Source organism: Rattus norvegicus, chromosome 3 (assembly GCF_021556685.1).
Source record: "Rattus norvegicus strain SHRSP/BbbUtx chromosome 3, alternate assembly SHRSP_T2T, whole genome shotgun sequence".
NCBI classification, from domain to species: Eukaryota; Metazoa; Chordata; class Mammalia; order Rodentia; family Muridae; genus Rattus; species Rattus norvegicus.
The window spans coordinates 146473909-146487690 of NC_141536.1; the positions used below are offsets into that span (position 1 = coordinate 146473909).

General features: G+C 42.5%; 1 protein-coding gene across 3 annotated transcripts in view; it reads right to left on the minus strand.

Annotated features, from left to right (window-relative positions):
• Tti1 (TELO2 interacting protein 1) overlaps window positions 1-13782 on the minus strand; it is a 43752-nt gene that overhangs the window by 28038 nt on the left and 1932 nt on the right. Inside the window, exon 2 of one of the 3 annotated variants that reach the window (XM_087653937.1) lies at window positions 9581-9669. The gene's annotated coding sequence lies outside the window, so the exon portion shown is untranslated. 3 annotated transcript variants of the gene reach the window in all.

The window sequence follows — 13782 nt, forward strand, 5'->3', positions numbered from 1 at the left end:
ATGGTAAGTCAGTGTAAGTTTTCATGCATGTACAGACCTACAGATAGCGTTTCTAGCACCTGAGAAGGCTTTCTTATGTCCTTTTCAATTGATTCCTCTTTCCTCTCCCTCTCCTCTCTCTCCCTCTCCACCACCCCTCTTCCCCACCTCTCTGGAGATTCCTTTTGCCTGTACTTGTCACTGAGAGATTCTAAGTGAGTGAAGTGAGCGTCGGGGGTTGGGAGGCTATGATCATCTTTATGTGGATGGTAATACGGAGGAAGGATCAGGCTGGGTGAGGCTGACAGCAGCACAAAAGGAAGAAGAGCGTGTGCAGAGAGAAGGAGATCAGGAGTGCACACTGCCACGGACGTCATGGGGGAAGAGCTTTCTGCAGCACAGAAGGCTGGATGGAGTGCAGGAGAGCAAAGGAAACAGGTGTAGAGGAAGGAAGGGGCTGAACAGCTTGATGCCTGAAAGCTCTTCTTCAAATTCAGAGACAGATAATGGGCAAAAAAGAGAATAAACAGAGCTTGAATAGAGAAATAAAAGTCTAAACATTCCCCTTGGGAAAAGAGAGCAGCATGCTGGGAGGATGCAAACCTGTGGCCCAAGGGTACTCAGGACTGAGCTGAAGCTGCAGACTGTAAATGTCTAGCACTGTAAAATGCTGGCACTGAATGAAGAGATCACCCCTCACTGGATTAGTATCATCTAGTCTGGTGGGTGGCCTTGCACTTTTCTCCTTGGCTGTCCATCTCTATCTGCATGAATGAGTACTCCTAAATCCAGTGGCCACAGGGCTGGCAGGCCAGAGGAGCATGGTGTGTGTGTGGGTCAAGACTGGGCCGTTTCAGAGTTGAGCTGGTGGTACCCGAGAACCAAGAGAGGGCTCCGGCACACAATCAGACACTCGGAATCTGGCAGCTGGAGTTCCACAGACCCTGTGAGGAAGACCAATGACACTCCCCTGGGTACTGGCTTATATTCTCACTATCTGTAGCGTCTCTTGCCGGAAGTGAGCAGGAAAGGAAGCTAACTGCAGTCAGAGACAGGAAACACATTTCATACTCCTGAAGGCAGTGAAGCTTACCTATAGTAGGACTACTACTAGATGCACATGAGACTTTAAATAAAAGGACCAGCTAAACAAGTTCAAGTATACAACAAAAGATATTTCTTAGCATTAAAACTATGATTTTCCATACCCAAAAAGTCCACTTGATGAAATAATAATGATGATGGCTAATTCCTGAGACCCAGTGAGTGGCTGGAAGGTCAAGCAGAAACTAGCTTAAACCTGAGTGAGGGGCTCTGCAGGTAAGCACTTGCTGTGCAATACAACAACCTTAGTTCAATCTTCTCTGAGAACGACATGAAGAAAGCCAGGTGTGATGGCGTGCATTTGGGGTAGGAAAGGATTCCTGGGACTGGCTGACTAGTCAGTCTAGCCTAATTGGTAAGCTCTAGGCTCTAATGAGAGCCTCTGTCTAAATGAAACAAATGGGTGGATGGTTCCTGAGGGATGACACTAAGGCCTCCATATACTTGTGCGCCTACATGCATGAGCACCTCTCCCCTCAGATACAGAACCATAAGCACAGACATACAAAAAACAAACAAAAAACCAAAATAGAAATCTAAGAAAAAGGAATGAAAAAATAAAATAATGACTTTTTCTTCTTCTTTTAGTGTAGAAAATTTTCTTCACATAAAATACTCATGTGGATGTCTAGTATATAACATGTAAAACTCAGAAAAAGCTGAGGTTGGGGGAATGGCCTGGGGGCTCTGCATCTTTCTTAATTGACCTTAGGAGTTTCAGAAAAGTAACTCGGGGAGGGGGTGGGTGGAGATCCCTCAGGGTAGCCTCAGGGTTCCAAGATCAGACTGTATATAGACACAGGCCGAATGAAAAAGAGGGAATGGCATGTTCAGAATGGCTTTCCTTTGTCATCTATGACTCTCACTCAAGCCAGAAGCCTTGGGATCTCTGCTTGCTTTCATTTACCCCTTAACCCCACCATGCCTTCAATTTTGCTACTTCCACTCTATCAATGCTTCTCTAAACCAACTTCATGTTGGGCCAACTATCACAGCCCCCACCTCACCCTTGCACCTCTTGTCCTGTGTGTTGGCCCTTCTTGAATTCACACTTCAACTGACAACGTCTCCCTTTCCTACCACCTCTAGCACATACCTCTATTACAGTACTGAGAGGTTACCATTGAGCATGTGTGTCTTACTACTTTAGACCAGGGGTCTGGGAGGATAAGGGCAATCCCATACCTAGAAGTAAGAAAAGGCCCTGGGAGACATTCAGCATCTCTACAGATTCTTGAAATCCTGCTCTCAAGTAGGGTAGAGTAGGATATGACAGACTAACACTCTTACTGATGGCTGAAAAGTCAAATTACAAATTAAGTGTGTGTGTGTGTGTGTGTGTGTGTGCGTGTGTGTGTGCGCACACGCGCGCGCGCGCGCGCCCTCAAATTCATGGCAAACCTCCTCAGCCTTTGAAGTGTTTGGATTTGAGGAGTCATTACATCCACTCAAAAGTCATTTCTTAAAGCATCCAACACCTGAGGGAACACAGAAGACAAGTGGACTGATAGCACAGAGGAGGGGGATACTCAAAGTGAGTGGATCTACAGCTCCCCACCCTAACTTGGTATATCTTGGAGGCCTGCACAGGATAGAGCTGTCACTGGAGAAAAGAGAAAACACAATGATCTAGAGACAAACCTAGTTTAGAGAAACATCAAAATACAAGATTCTGGAAAGGCTGTTGCTGAAATACCAAGAGATATTTTGATGTTCTTTAAAGCTAGAGTAACAAAACTGGAGGTTTTCCCTCACACTTTAAATACGTGGTTGGTGACCCAGCTCAGTCCCTCTTTAAGTTCAGTCTTGGCTCCTGTGTGTGGTGAGTCTTTGAGAAGATAATATTATATGGAACCACTAATAATCTTTTTATAAACTCTCTCATAGGTAAGACGCCCCTGAACTTGTGAAGAAACAAGACCACATAACTGACACTCCACAGGAAAGACAAGAAAAGCAGACCCACAGATAACTGAAACAGCTGAGGTCTTAAAAAAACAAGATTAGCCAGGCAGTGGTGGCCCCAGCACTTGGGAGGCAGAGGCAGATTAGCCTCGTCTACACTGTGAGAGATCCAGGGCAATTAAGGCTACTCAGAGAAACCCTGTCTTGTAAAAACCAAAAAATAAAAAACTAAAAATAATAAGATTAACACTGTAAAGAAACAGAAGAACACTCCTTTTCCCCTTTTTTAATTAAAAAAGATAGGTAGGTAGGTAGATGGATGGATGGACAGACTGTGTGTAGGTCAGGGGAGAACCTGGGAGAGCTGGCTCCCTCCTTCTACCTCTCAGAGAAAGCACTTTTACCCACTGAGCCATCTTGCTGGTCCTATTTTTCTTGAGGTAGCTTCTCTGTTTATCTGAAAGTATTACTTACTTATTGCTGCCTTCTTTTTAATAAGTGATTTTAAGATATTAAAGCTAAAATTAGAATTAAGAATGCTCTATGAATTCAACAAAAGCTAAACTGAACTCATATAATTATACTTGAAAGTTGGTTGAACAGTTATTGGTCCCAGGATTATTTCTACTTTATTTTAAGTAGCCTTTTTTTTTTTTTTTTTTTTTTTTGGACAAGGTTTCTCTGTGCAGCCTGGCTATCCTGAACTCACTTTTAAACCAGGATGGCCTCGAATTCAGAGACCCATTTGCTTCTGCTTCCCTAATGCTGGGATTAAAGGCCACCACCACCTGGCTAGGTAGACTTTTAAAATTCTTAGTAAGAATTTTGGTTCTTAAATCACACAACTTGATTTTATGCTATCTAAACTGTCCTCTAAACAAAATTATTAATCTCTGTTTGTTTTGAGAAAGGGTTTCACTATGTAGATCAGGCTGCCCTTGAACTCACAAAAATCCACCTGCCTCTGCCTCCCAAGTGCTGGAATTAAAGATGTCCATTATGCTTGTCTAAAATACTATTGTTTTTACTGAAAATAATTATCTGCTGGCATATCCTTAGAGGACTCAATCCTAGCACTTGGAACAATGAGTAGGAACAATTACGAGTTCAAGTCTAGCCAGGGCCACACAGTGAGACCTCAATAACCAACTTTACCTTAACCATAAGAAACATAACCAAAACTTAAACTTGAAATTTTTGAGTAAATGTCTCCCTCCCCTATCAAATAGACACATAGAGCTAAGAAATACAGTGTCTATAACTAAGAACACACTGTAAGGTTTAGCAGCAAATGAATTTAGCATCAGATAAGATTGAGTGGAAGACAAATCAATAAAAACTGCCCAAACTCAAGCCAAAAAAGCAAAAGGAAAGGTAAGTGGGTGGTAAAGGAACCAGGGAGACACTGAAAGCTCTCATGGGCAAGTAAGGGCCAGATGGAAGAATGTTAAACAAAGCATGACAGAAAGGTCCAAAGCAAAGTAGTCAGTGCACACATCCAGAACACTAGCAAACACAAGCTGACCAGGGTGAGCACGCAGACAAACCCATCACAGTAGTTTTGATGAAAACCAAAGGGAAAGAAACAAATTTTTTCTTGCAGTGGTGTGGGAGGAAGAGACAGTCTTCCTGTACAGCTTAGTCTGGCTTTCTAACTTACGGTCCTCCTGCTTCTGCCTCTTAGTGCTGGGGTTACAGGTGTGTACCACCATGGCTAACCAACATGGAAAATCTTAAAAGCAGTAGAATAAGATTGACAGATGGCTTCTCAACGGCATGACCAAAACCAGAAGTGACACCAGCTAACAACTAATAACTTTGAATTTTATGCCTTTCAGAAACAAAGACATACCTGGGGGTATAAGTGCCTGCCTAGCAGGCTGAAGGTCCTGGGTTTTAGATTAAAATTTGAGGGGATTCATTGATCTCAGGACTCACTACAGGAAAAAGTAGAGTGGAAAAATGAACCTAGATAGAAGCATGGCAAGTAGGGAGAATGAGGAAACTGGAGCTGGTCAACATAAACAATGTTAAATGACATGTCAGTCATCATCGTGCAGCTTACGTGGTCTGAAACTAAAACGGGGATGGAGTTCAGTGTTCTGGTAATCTACAAGTGCCAGGAAGTGGCAGATAATTTGTTATCAGGTACATTGTATTGAGATGTAAAACACATGTCAAAATCTAGATGATGTGCTCTTAGAAGAACTGTCAACAAATACCCTCCTTAGAAAGGCAGTAGAAATGGGATACTGATATTTCTGACTGAAAGAAGGTGAAAATGGCTACATGATGGTGGCACATGCCTGTAATCCCAGCACACAGGAGGCAAAGGCAGGCAGGTTTCTGTGAGTTTGAGGACAGCCTGGGCTACAGAGTGAGTCCCAAGACAGCCAGGCTACACAGTAAAACCCTGTCTCTGAATAAAAAAGAAAGGAGGGGAGGGTATGAAAAATAAAGCCAACAACGAGCCACTTAGAAAACAAACAGTAAGATGGCAGACACAACCCAACATGAGTTCTGGCTTCTTACAGCAGCGCTACTGATGTCTTAGCTGGGTGATACTTTGCTGATGGAGGGCTGCCCTGAGAATTGTTGGGTACTTAGCAGTTTTCTTGCCCTTTTGATTTTAGCTGCTATTAGCATTCTCACTCTATGAAAACTAAAAATGTCTCCAGGTATTGCCAACTGTCCTGTGGAGGCCAAAAATCAGTCTTGGCTGAGAACCACTGAAAAATGTCCACATGATCCCAATCAAAACCCCAACAGGACTTTTCTAGAAAGTTATGTCAGTCAATGTGGTATATGCCACTACCTGCTCAGTACTAGGGAGGCTGAGACAAAGTATTCTGAGTTTGAGGCTAGCTTGGATTATACAGTCAGACTCTGCCTCAAAACAAGTAAAGAAAGGGGTTGGGGATTTAGCTCAGCGGTAGAGCGCTTGCCTAGCAAGCGCAAGGCCCTGGGTTCGGTCCCCAGCTCCGGAAAAAAAAAAACAAAAAAAAAAAACAAAACAAACAAAAAAAAAACAAAAAAACAAGTAAAGAAGCACACACCAACAAATAAGAAAGGAACGTGCTCTAAATGCTTATGGGAATGTAAAAGACCTAGACTGTTAAAGACAAGAACGAAGAACGAAACTGGAGAACTCACCTTATCTGACTTTAAGATAAATGTACCTGGAATGGTATATTTACTGCATACTGCCGTAAAGAAAAACACACGGACTTTTGGAAATGAATAAGGTCTAGAGCTAGTATCTCACACAGAATACTGCCCAACACCATACATTCTTACCAAAGGCGGCAGTGAAATGTGGTGGAAGAGACAGGCTTCTCTGTGTAGCCCTGGCTGTTATGAACTTGTTTTGTAAACCAGACTTGCCTCAAACTCAAGAGCTCAGTCTGCCTCTGCTTCCCTACTACTTAAGAGTGCTGAAGTGCCATCAGACCTGCTCAAGAATGACCTTTTCAACTAAAAATGCCACATCACTTGGCTCTCCATCTGAAAAAAAAATATAGTCATTTCTACTCATCTATGGGAATGTGCTGTAAGACTCCAATAGGTTCCTAAGACCAAGATGATGTCGGGGCTGGGGACTTAGCTCAGTGGTAGAGCGCTTGCCTAGGAAGCGCAAGGCCCTGGGTTCGGTCCCCAGCTCCGAAAAAAAAAAAAAAAGATTATATTAAACATATATACTCTTCTTTTTCCTACAAATATTTACTCTGAAAAGGTTTAGTTAATAAAGCAGGCAAAAACCCAAAAAAACCAAAAAAAAAAAACCCAAAAAACAAACAAACAAACAAAAAAAAAAACCAAACCAAAAAACCCCAGATTAACAACAATAATAGTAAAAATGTGTGAATATAATCTATAGTAAGTGGACAAGTCTATGAACGTTCTCTCGATGAAGGAAAGACATTTGTGATCACCAACTTAACACAACCTAGACTCAGCTGGGAAGAGAGTCAGTGAGGGATGTTTAGATGAAGTTGCCCTGTAGTAATGTCTGTAGGGGACTGTCTTGATTGTTGTAAGTGATGTGGGAAGCCAGCCTACAAGTGGGTAGCATCATTCCCTGGTTTGGTGCCCTGAACTTTTTAAGAGTAGAGAGAGCTGGCTGAGCACTAAGCACACAGGCATTCATTTCTACTCGTTCTTGACTGTGGATATGATGTGACTAGCTGCTTTAAGTTCCAGCCACTGTGACTTCTCCGCAGAGATGGGCTGTAACCTCCAACTGTGAGCTAAAATATACTCTTTCTTGTCAGGATATCTTGTCAGGATATTTTATCATAGCAACAGAAATGAAACTAAGAATATTTCTGAACCATGAAAGTCAGAACTGTAGATTATGGGGATTTCTTTCTTTCCTACTATATTTAAATGGTAGAATACAAAACAAAGAAAAGTTCCCAAAGAAAACAGATGACAATACTTCTGTGACTTTGATGTGGGCAAACTCTGGACCCCCAGTCCTTTCTCCCTCAGGGTTTTACTATGTAGCCTGAAGGACCTTAGCCTTCCTGCTTTAGCTTTCAGAGTACTAGAATTCTAGGCATGACACACCCAATCAGCAAACATTCCTTAAACAGTACCGAAAAGCCTAGCATGGTGCCTCACATTTACATTCCAGTACTTGGGAGACTAAGGCAGGACTGTCCCAAGCTCAATGCCACCACGGACTGTACAGTGAGTTTAAGGCTAGCCTGGGCTACAGTTAAGACTGTCATAAAACAAAATGATTCACCAACACTAGCATATTAAAACAGGACACATAAAAGAAAAATAAAACAAAACAGCTGATGTGTTGACTACTACGAGTATGAAATATTCATCGAAATGTACTACTAACCGCTGGGAGGATGTAGAGATGGCACAGCATAGCAGTTGAGGACTTACAGCTTTCACAAAGGACCCTGAGTTCTAGTACCCACATGGTGGTCCACAGCTACCTGTAACTCCAATTCTAGGGGACCCTATTCCTTCTTCTGGCCTCTCGGGCACTAGGCACATGTGTGGTGCCTGCACATATATACATGCACATATATACATGAAGTCAAAATACTCATACACATAAAATAAAATAAACAATAATAAAGATTGGTTAGAGTGGTTTACACCTTTAATCCCAGTAGTCAGGAGACAGAAGAAGAAGAATAATCTCTGAGTTTTGAGGCTAGCCTCGTCTACAAAGCAAGTTCCAAGCTGGACCTATGTAGGGAGACACTGTCTTAAATAACCACAACCACCACCATCACTGTGTATATACCTCATGGGGGAAAGGAAAGGAAAACAGTCGATGCTGGCAAGGATACGAAGCAACACAATCACTCAGGAAAACTCTTTGGCAGTAGCTAATTCTGCAGGAAAGAGGTGTGTTCCATGATCTAGCCACTCCACACTGATATACACCCAGCAGAAACACCTATAGAAGGGCCCAAAGGATGTGTTCAGGGTGATACCACCCACTGCCACCCTGGAATGGAAGCTACCAAATGTATACCTATGGATAAATGGTGCTATCATGGCTCAAAGGACTGCCATCCAGATTAAGGTTTACCACAGCCAGACATCTAAAACATGGGCTAAGGATCAGAAATATAAAGCAGATCTTTGTAAGGAAGATAGTATAACACATTGCTACTTTGATATGACTATAAAAGGCAATCATATAGCTTTATGGGGCAGCTATGAAATCGTGCTTGTGTGACAATATGTCAATTACAGAAGGAACGGTTAGAGATTTAGAGCCTGAGAGTCCTGGATTCTACTCCTTTAAACTACAGCCCTGATTATTTGACACAGGACTGCTGCAGTTGACAGTTTAACGAACACAACAGGGGGATCTGGCCCAAAAAGTGACACTGGGATGGACAGTCGAGCGGGGCAAGTAAATTGGGAGTTCAGACAGTAGGTGAATAAACAGAAGCAGGAGTGGACAGCCACGTCTGCTAGTCATCTAAAGCCTTCTTAGTTTAATGTGCCCTTAGTGGTCCTAGAAGTGCCACTGCAGAGCTGGCAGATGAGACTGCCAGTGGAGGCAATGGATCACGTCCTCCTCTGCAAGCTTTCCTGCATCATCTCAGAGATGTGCCATACCACAGTGGGCGAGTCCAATGGCGCACTCTGTACAAGAACCACATTATCCACATTATTCCTGTTCATTTTTTTGGAGACAGGGTCTCTCTACATAGCCTTGGCTGCCCTGGAACTCACTCTGTAGACAAGGCTGATCTTTAACTCAAAGATCTACCTGCCTCTGCTTCCCAGTGCTGGGATTAAAGGTGTGTGCCACCATGTCCAGCTTCTTTACTGACACATGAAGGAGAGGGCAGGCAGATCACAAGGCACTCACCATGTTACACAAGCAACCAATGAAAAGAAAGAAAAGCGCTGCTAAAGGAAGGAGTTTGGAAGTGGAATGCTAACAGAGAAGTGCTCACAGAGGAGAGGACTCATGTGCTGAGGAGGACTACACCTAAAATCCTGCCACAAGAACAGACCAGATGGAAGTAGAGACATAGTGGCACGTGCCAGGCTTCACACTGTGGTGACACAGATGAGATCATATGTCAGCCTTTCTACTTACCGTCCCTGAATAAATTCACAGCGTACTCCCTCCTGGCTTCTTCCACATGTGACTTCAGAGCGAGGTCTTGTCAACACCACTCTCTGAAACTACAACTTAACTTTATTCCTCCCCACCTTGGCCCTCCCAATCTCCTTTCTCTGCCTTGGATTTCCCTTCTTGGCACTTAGTACCACCTGTGGAACCAGATCACCTACCTGTTTACTTTTCGATTCTACCCAGGATCTCCTCCCTTCACTCAAATGTGGGCTCTAAAAAGTATGATCTTTGCCTAGCTAGTTTCTCGCTTCAGGCACCACGTATTTTATGTTGCTAACAGTCATGACCCCAAGGTCTGCTTCTCTCACTTGATGGAATACTGATGAAGCTATGTTCAGACCGGATTCTGGATAAAAACTACCATATTCTTCTCTGGGAGTTTTCCTTCCGGCAGTTGATCTTATTCACAGTGGGACAACACTTCTGTACCAGTTTTTGAGGTAACCAATTTTAGATTGTGGCTGTTCCTTGGGCCCCTTTTAGATGTTAAGCCCAAACAAAGCTTTTATGATGTGGGTTTCAGTCTAGATTCTCCCAGTACTTGGCTATGTGATTTCCATAAGTTTTAGCTTCCTTCAAAAGAATTAAATTTGATATATAAGGTAGTCTGTAAAATTTCCAACCTCTAATAATTGCTGTTGGAAAGAAAGTCTACATGTGGACCATAGAGACATGTAACAAGTTCCAGTACAAGTTCCTGAAGACAAAAAAAATTGATATTTTTTAACTTTTCTTTTAAAGGTTGACACCCTACTGGGGCTCGAAAGAGGCCTCACTGCTACTCTTGCAGAGGATCTGGATGCGATTCTTAGCACCTACATAGTGGCTCACAACACCTAGGACTTCAGTTTCAGGGGATCTGATGACTTCTTCTGACCTCCCCAGGCACTGGGCATACATATAGTAGAGACATACATACAGGCAAGCACTCGTATGAATAAAATAAAGAAATAATGTTTAAAAGATCATTCTATACCAGGCACTGTACTAGGCATTTGTGTATTGAACTTGTTAGTGTGGATGTGTACCTGTTTGTATACAAGAACTGATGAATGTGGAAGGCAGAGGTTGACATCAGATGCCTTTTCTCAACTGCTTTTCACTTTGATTTTTTGAAATAGGGCATCTCACTGTATCTGAAGCTCATCAACTCTGCTAGGCTGCTTGGTCAATGAGTTTGAGACATATCCTCATCTCTATCCCCCAACTCCAATATAGGCTTTAGAAAGTGTGACTTTTGCCTTGCTTATTTCTTCCCCCTGGCACCAAGTGGTTATTTTATGCTGCTTATAGTCATATTCCAAGGTAGGTTAGTAATCTGGTTTGACAGGTGGTGCTAAGTGCTGTGGAGAAAAAGAAAATATCCCTAGGGATAGATCATAGGTCACAGTACCCTGTTCGTGGATTTTCAAGTGGGGGATGGGGATTGGGCTTAGGATCTTCCACTTTAGTAGCAGGCTCCTTACCTACTTAGCCACTTCCCCAGCACCCCACGCTAGCTTTGTTTGAGACAGTGTCTCACTATGTAATCATAGCTGGCCTAGAACTCACTTAGTAGATCAGGCTGGCTTCAAACTCACACAAACCCACCTGCCTCTGCCTCATAAGCACTGGGAAAAAATTCATGAACCTTTGTATGTGGTCATGCTAGATATTTTATGTCCATAAATTCCTCATCCACAAACTGAAGAGCCCAAGCTTCAGAAAGAGAAGTAAGACCCACACAACAGATATCAGACAAAGGATTTGCCTCAAGCCTGACTCCAAAGAATATACCAGTATTCTTTGTATTAAACCAGGGGTTCCCAGGCTGTCTGCTCATCAGAATTAAGGGGCTACAGTTTAAGTTCAGCTTACAGGGGCTTCATACTAGACCTATTACAATCTATCCTGAGGGGGCCAGAATGGTAAGGATCTAAGGCTTTAAAAGTTTGCAAGGTCTGCCAGGAGTAGGAAGGAACCCCGCAACATGTAGTCTATGCAGGGTCTCCTTCTGAAAAATAGGAATTCTGCAATGAAAAAGGTTCAACCCTCCACTGACAGTCATGTTCAGGTGTTTGGAAGAATGCGGTCTTGGGTTCAAATGACAGCTTATTTGTCTGTCTCTGCACTAAAGGCCATATTCATTTAGAATTACAGCTTTGCCTAAGGTCTCCTCACTCAATAAGTAAGCAAAAGAAGCTCGATATCAAACTCTCAGCACACTGAAGTACTGTTGTGTCTTGTTCCTAGCTAGAACTGGTAAGTTACAAACCTGTAAGGTACAATAACCATCGAAAAGGCTACACACACAGATATAAAAACATCATAAGTAACTCAAATGAAATTCTAAGGTTGTTCACGCAACCAGTAGGAAGGTTGAAAAAAGATAACCGAAATAAAAACAATACCAAGAGGCAGACTTGAGTTCTAACATATCAATAATTATGTTAAATGTAAAGAGTTCAAATATACTAATTAAAAGGCAGAGACTGCCAGAATGGATTTTAAATTGTGGTCTAATTATAAGATTGTTTACAAGAAATTCACTTCATATAACTTATTGTTGCATGTAGGATGAAAGCCAAAAGATGGAGAAGATATTACCATGCAAATGTTCATTAAAGGAATAGGAGCAATATTAGATATAGACTTCAGATCAAGGTTACCTGAGACAGAGGAACATTATATAACAGTTAAGGAATGAATCTACTAAGAAATACCACTTCCAAATTACATGCATAAAACAACAGCTGACAAATGTGTGAAAATTAAAAAAGCTACAAAGTAGGCATAAGAACCAGTGGGATCATCACTCCTCAGTCAACAACTAATAAATAACCAGTCAGAAAGTCAACAAGGACACTGAAGAAGTCACACACACACACACACACACACACACACACACACACACACACACGATTGATGCTAGGTATCTGGGTATACAATACTCTACCCCACGACAGCAAAATATACTTTCTTTTTTCTTTTTTTTTCGGAGCTGGGGACCAAACCCAGGGCCTTGCGCTTGCTAGGCAAGCGCTCTACCACTGAGCTAAATCCCCAACCCCTATACTTTCTTTTTAAGAGTCCACAGAACGATACTAAGATAGGTGATAGGGCTGAGAAATGGTTTAATTGTTTAAAGCACTTGTTACTCTTGTAGAGGACCTAGGTTCAGTTCCCAGCACCCACATGGTGATTGAAAACTATCTGCAATTCCAGTTTTAAGGGATTCAACATTCTCTTCTGACCTCTGTGGACACCAGGCACATGTGTGCACATACATGCATGCAGACAAAACAGTCACATGCATAAAAGTTGAATGGGTGCTTGAAACAAATCCTTTGTCAAATACGTGTTCTCTGTGTGGGTCTCACTTTACCATCCTGGGGCTTGGGCTCCTCATTTTGTGGATAAGGAATTTATGGAGTTCAGTGCTGGGAATTTAACTCAGGTCCTCTGCAAGAACTGTGCATCCTTTTAACTACAGACTCATCTCTCCAGTCTCCAGCCTCAGCACATTTAAAAGAATTGAAACCATACAGAGGATGTTCTCCAAGCATAACAGAATCAGGTCTGAAATCTTGAGGGTGTTTGGAAAAGCCTCACAAACATGACAAGCAAACAACACACGGAACAAAGAAGATATGGGAAGAGAAACAAATAAATCCAAGGACATGGATGAAACAAACATACGGCATTTCCCCAGGGTGGGGACATGCTTGTAACTCAGCACTCAAGACAGTACAGCAACAGAGAGTGGTGGTGGACACTTTTAAACGGAGCCCTTAAGAGGCAGGTCTCTCATTGCTCAAACCTGTCTATCTGTCTGTCTGTCCTCAGTAAACAGAAATTCCATTCTCCTAGTTGCTGAAGTCAGTATTCCTGGGGCCGACCCTGTCTTCCTTCATATCTAAACCCAGTCTATCAGCAAATCCTGTTATCTCTTCCTTTAAAGTATCTCCATATTCTGTCCTCTTCCTGCTTCCTACACTGGCACAATCTTGGTCTGCCTCATCCTTTTACCTGGGTTATTACAACAGCTGACAAACTGGTCTTCCTGTCCTTCTTGTACCATGCCTGTCTTCTACATAACAGCCTTGCCTATGTAAGCGAAGCCTGCATGCAAATGCCACAACAGCACAGCGCAATAAGAATAAAGTGCTCCGCCTTCACTTGCT